The 6,354-nt window shown below is 41.8% G+C and overlaps 1 non-coding gene across 1 annotated transcript; it reads right to left on the reverse strand.

The window, feature by feature from the left end:
• Window positions 1-4,828: 4,828 nt before the first annotated feature.
• Window positions 4,829-4,929, reverse strand: LOC148010461 (U6 spliceosomal RNA). Its single transcript, XR_015689637.1, has one exon. It is a non-coding gene; the product is annotated as a U6 spliceosomal RNA (small nuclear RNA).
• Between the last annotated feature and the right edge of the window lie 1,425 nt (window positions 4,930-6,354).

Raw genomic sequence — 6,354 nt, forward strand, 5'->3', positions numbered from 1 at the left:
TGCTTGCTTGAGCTTGTGCTTGAGAGAGGGAGTGTGAAAGTGTGAGGGAGTGAGTGTGTGAGGGTGAGGGACCATGGGGTGGAGAAGCTCTCCATCTTCTCCTCTCTTCTTCTCTTCTCTTCTCTTGCTCATGGTGATGGAGCTTGGAGCGTGGAGCTTGAGGATGGAGCTTGCTTGAAGCTTGCACTTAGATCGTGGAGCTACCGGAGTGCGCGGGAGAGGAGGTAACTCGAACGGCATGGAGGTAAGCTCACTACACCCGTAGATATGGATGGCGCGTCGGCTATGTGAGAGGTAGCCATTAGTGCTCGGCTTGGAACGCTTGAAACAATAAGCGGTCCGTGGGTCTTGGCGGTTGAGCGAAAGCTCCCACACGAGCAACGGATCCAAACACAATTATAGATGAGATGGAGTATTTTGGGAACTTGCAAAGTATTGTTACGGTAGATTACTGTAGCTTCTCCATGATATTATTTGATGTGCAATGGTTCAAAGTGGTACTTGAAGGAGCTGGAGCAACAATTCGACGAGCTCCATCTAGATTTCTCGAAATAAATTCTAAAAAAAAATGGACGGATTTGCGCAACACCTTTGTGTTGCCGGTCCATCGTGAACAGGTGCATGAACTCATTTGTTTGTTAATTGTATTACGACATGGTACATGTCACAATAGTTTAGTCTCTCTTGTACGTGTTTGTGAACATGTAATCTTCTATCCAAACCTTTGACAACCTCGATGGTGATATGTTATACCTTTAGCTTCCCAAAGTGCGAGAGTATATGATCAAAGCGATGTTCCGAGCATAGATGAGGACAATATGCAAATAGAGGGGTTGATATTGCAAGGGGTGGAGGTCACCGAAAGCTTGGCACATGTAGAGGAGACAACATCGGCTAACAATGATGGAAATACATGAGTCCAAGAATTCTTTGAGAACGAGGTGGACTCATCCTTTTGTGGTGACATGTCTATTGACCTTCCAGTGTATGCAGAGTTGTGTTAGGAGATTGACATGGAACCATAGGATACTTCATACTTGGAGCATCCACTTACTCAATTCGTTGACTAATCGCTTATAAGGGTACATAAGATATGCATTTTAAGTGAGATCATTTTTTTAGGATTTATATTACCGTGCTTCGTATGATTTAAATTGATTATGCTAACATCATTTTTTGTCTATGCAGGTGACCTTTTTGGATACTTAGATCATCAGGATGAGCGATGAGGAGTTGCAGGATATCTTCATGCACATGTCTTCAGGTCAAATGGCGAGATTCAGAGACATGGCAGACCAAGAGCTGTCTCAGACATCGTCAGGCCGCTCTATTAGATCTACTTCGGCGCGATCAGATGCTTTAGCTTCGAGCAGACGAGGTCAAAGCTCCAGACTTGGGCCAGAGGGAGGGAGTGCTTCAGGGTCAGGGGGATGCTGTAGAGATACGGAGGCAGTGAGCCCGTGGTCAGAATTAGATACAAGTGCTACTCCTCGCTCTTGTGGGGATTCCAGGGAGCGTGGCTCAGGTGGTTGCTATGGAGGGACGGACGCGGTATCTCCGTCTAGTCATTCTGGTGGAGTTGCGTCACCTCCAGGATTTGTCACACCTATGGAGACGTCTACTCCAGTTACTTCGGCTTTTGCTCAGCCGTCTGCATGTGGCATCCCTATGGGTGCTATATCGATAGGTACTACCCCGGTCGGTACACCAAATATACAAGGGTCTCCTGGATATGCCTAGGAGCGTGGACGCAGGTGGGAGAGGACCCATCTTAGGCATACCCTAGAGAGATATGCATATCTTGTCGATGATAGGTAAGGAGCCATCATCATGAATGATGAGGGGAGGAGGGTGATGGCTCGCATGAGAGAGTTGTGCCAACAAGTTTTTTAGCACAACATCTTAGATCATTGGAAAAATATACTGGAGGGGGGCAAGGACTACATAGTAGCATCATTGCATGAGGAGTTTTTGGTTCCAACCACAGCAGATAGATTTTCTACGAGCTGGATGATGGATTGCATGCGTGCATATATGTCACACAGACAATCGGATGCATGCAAGGCACTCAAGAGTGGGGTTGCAAAGCCCGAGTGGCTAGACACGGACGACTAGCACCGACTAAGGGAGGAGGCTACAGATTCTCCAAGACGTTGGAGTCAGCAGCGTGAGGCGGCAAGGGCATGACTAGAGGCCAAAGTGGTCCATCATCTTGGGAGTGGTGGCCACATGACATATCTGGAGGACTTTGTAAGTTTTTCTTTTGTTTTGCTTGCCTATTTTTTTACAATATCCTTTGTACTGACAATCATGTTTCTAACAGTTAGTATTTTGTTTTCTTTGCAGCACTTCATTACAAATCGCGATCCGATCGGCCTTGAGACTCGATATGCAGAGAGGCACGGTCTCACTGCATTGATCGACTGATTGTATAAACATGGCGGCCTTGTAAGTCACTCATCTTTCTTGTTCGTAGTTACCATGTTTAATTAGAATGCATTATTGTATGGTGGACTGATGTGTAGTTGTTTCTTTTTTTGTAGAGTCTGTTTGATGCTCCTTTGTGGCGGGACGAGCTTTCGGATGGCAAGGATGCATAGCTTGCCCTTGGATCCCTGGAGCTCACACACCCTTCTTTTTTGGTTACCTGATCTGTGTAGACATTTTCTATGTAGAAGTGATATCTTGCTATGATTGTACCAGTCGCTTTCATTATGCGATCATGTATTTATTTCATGTATCAGTGTTATGATTTAAGTACACTTTGTTTTTGTTTACACGAGCATTGTACACAGTGCAGAAACTATTTTGTATGGCCCAAATAAAGCACACAGTGCTAAATTTTTTTCCCTTGTTACCGTCACTATTAGCATTGCAAATTTACTGCACGCATCGTTATTGGCGTCGTTATTAGCATCGCAGAGCATCGTTATCAGTGTCGCTATTTGCGTCAGTATCAACGTCGCTATTTGCGTCGGTATCAGCTGATACCAACGCAAATAGCAATGCTGATAACGACGCTGATACCGACTGTTCTATGGAGTCGCCAATAACGTCGCTTTTTGTGACGATAGGGGCAAATTTTGTTATTTACATTTCTGTCGCTTTTAACGTCGGTATAAGGCCTATATCTTGTAGTGGTAGACAACATTTAATAACTTGAAAACAATGGTGCTCACTAGCGAAGTAGAAAAGAAAGCCTTGGCCGTCTTAGAGCTAGATGCACTTAAGAGGGCTAAAGAAGAGGATTTAGACTTGGTAGTAGTGATGCCTAAGGATAAGAAATCCAAACTACTCCAAACCATCCTTACACGATTTTCCATGGCTTGGGACAAGGCCTTAGCTACACTGAGTGATTTTTACTAGGAGATCACACAAGCCATGCTTGTACAAAAGGAATTAGAGCAATTTTCCAACCAACAAGGAGCACAAAATAGTTCAAGACTAGCTCTAGTGTGAGAAAATCTACCTACAAGTCAAGGGAAGGAGATGAAGGGACCAACAAAAAGCAATAACTCTAGAAGTTAGATTACTAGAGGTCAAATGTGTTGAAGCTAAGAGGGGAGAACAAGAGGTAGATGCTCAAGAGAAAACCCCCACTCAAGAATATATTGATCTAGTAAGAAGATTACAAGAAGAAAACCTGGAGCCCAAAGCACAACATGTTGAAGTGGAGAAGCACCATCCCTAGGATTTAGATTACTAAAAGTCAAAGGTGTTGAAGCTAAGAGGAGAGAACAAGATGGTAGATGCTCAAGAGAAAACCCCCACTACTCAAGAATATATTAATCTAGTAAGAAGATTACAAGAAGAAAACCTAGAGCACAAGGCACAACAAGTTGAAGTGGAGAAGTACAAGTAGCAATTAGACTTGTATGAAAAAGAACATCGCATATATATCCTTGATGTGGAGAGAGTCTTGAGGCGGCAAACACCACAGAAATCCATTGAACATAACATGAAATTTCCAACAAGCTATCCCAGAGTGACCAACATGGCTCTAAAGCACAAGTAACAAATGCTAACAAACCTCGAGAAAATAGTAGAAAATAGAAAATTGTTAGGTGACCTACAAATTTCTATAAAATAAGGCACAAATGTCAAACTCTATAGGATCAAATTGCACGTGCTCAATGGGGAGCTAGTGAGGATGAAAAGGCCTCTCCACCAACATACAAGGAAGGCCCAGAACTCAAACAAAAAATCTAGGAGGATCCCTTGTCCCCACACATCCATTATGTCACTAACTACAAGCAATCTGCTTAGATGGATCATAGAGAAGATACCCGAAGATCAGGAAAACCCTCACACCTAAGAAGCTTCTAAATAAAGAGCTCATGTAGAATTTTACTCATGATTATTACGAAAGGCACTTGTGCTTATAGTGTGATCATCTATGTCCCATGCTAGGATAATATATCCAAAGCTATAGAACTACATAGCTTTAGCATAGAGACGCATGAAGACCTATCATGGTTCACTTATAATAAGGAAGTGGAAGGGAAAAAATACCTTATTAGTTCATATAATTTATTGGGCCTCCTCTTACTTCCATTTCATTTGTTGACCCATTATGCGAAAGGTACCTAGACTCCAGAGAGGGAATGTGACCTTAGTGGGTTGCGGACCATCATTTGGCATGTTTGTTTGTAATGTTGGCCACTCTCATCAACTTCCTAGCCCCTCTTGCCTTCTTAATATTTTCATCTCTTGAGGTTCCACTTGAATTCAATTGCAAATCATCTCCAAAAAATATATATTCTCTTTCTTCAAGGAATTGATGACGATACCCATTGTCCTTGTATTATTCTTTCAAGCCTTCCATGATGATACCCATAGGCATTTCTTTTTGTGTCTGTGTCATCCTTGTGCAAAGGTCATGTGAATATTCTCTCTATTGTTCCAAGTTTATTAGTTTTCTTTGAAGAACATGTGACATATGCATGTTTTCCACTATTTTCAATGGTTTGACCTATGGAGTACTTGGTTGACATGTAATATATTTATATTTGATGAAGATACAAACATAGAAGCTCACATACGCCATATATGCACCAAATATTTCTTTGGCATGATATCTACTAATCTTTTAAAGAAGGATCAAAATCTTCCTTGGTTGGAGGATTTATGCTTACACACGGCTCTACAATTATTGGTAGGGGTAGATTGCCCAATTGTTAACATGGTAGCCTAAGTTTTGTGTATTAAGTCATGCGATAATATAAATACACACTTATTACAAAGAGAGAGGGGGGGTGAGGAGGAATAGTGACCTATGAGATCTAAAAGATACAATCATACCAAATATGCCCATTTTTTAGGGCAATAGACCAACAATGAAGCTCTTTGTTAATTCAATTCAATCATGTTTCTCTTTTATCATGAATGGTACTCTCATTGATCCACCCTAATCTCAACAGTCACATGTTCCTAAAGTGAATGAATAGTGGGGAAACAAACTTTGGGAAGTTATCCAAAAGACAAAATGGGAAAAGACACCCTCCCATGGTCCACCTATTGATGAAATTGACTTTGATTGGGGGACCTTAGAATTGGAAGTCAGATCGGAGTATGTAGATGCTGGCTCTAAAAAATCTGAGGCTAGCAAAGTAGAAACCTTGAAGACATTGCTACCTTTTCTTGCTAACTACGAAGCTAAGTTAGACATTCAAAAGCTTCCTTCTCTTAAACTAGAATCACCTCCAATTTTACATGTGGTAAATCTGTTGGTTGCACCAATTGAGTGCACGCTACCATTGGCTAATGTACTGAATGTAAGACGTGATTTGTGGAAGGATGTGGCAATGTGCTTGGAGAATATGGGTATTCAAGTACATTTCTCAAACACCATTCCTACCATAAAGGAGGAAAAGACCAAAAGAATTGTTGAACCAGTACCACTAAACAAAGTGGGAGAATACTGTGAAGGAGAAGATGGTAATACAACCCTACTAGTAGAGTATGGAGGTCATACCACCTTAGCTATCTTAGATAGTGGGTTAGGTGTGGCCATTGCTACAGAAAAGGTATGGGAGCAATGGGGAAACCACATTTAGTCAAAACATGCATGAAATTATAGTTGGCTGATGGACATGTTGAGAGACCCATAGGGCTTCTACAATGAGTTACTGTCACCTCGTGTGGAGTCAAGTATGAGCACACCTTTGTGGTGGTGGACTTGGAAAGAATCCTAACTATGATATCATTTTGGGACAATCATTTATGTGGCAACTCCAAATGATTCAAGATTGGGGTTTCAACTATGTCTACCTATAGCAACAACAAAGTGATATTACATGCATTAATTTAGATAATCACCTCTGTAGAGATGTGGCTAGAACTCCAATAGAAGAC

Source organism: Lygodium microphyllum, chromosome 29 (assembly GCF_053477565.2).
Source record: "Lygodium microphyllum isolate KBCC chromosome 29, Lygodium_microphyllum_v1.1.10, whole genome shotgun sequence".
NCBI classification, from domain to species: domain Eukaryota; kingdom Viridiplantae; phylum Streptophyta; class Polypodiopsida; order Schizaeales; family Lygodiaceae; genus Lygodium; species Lygodium microphyllum.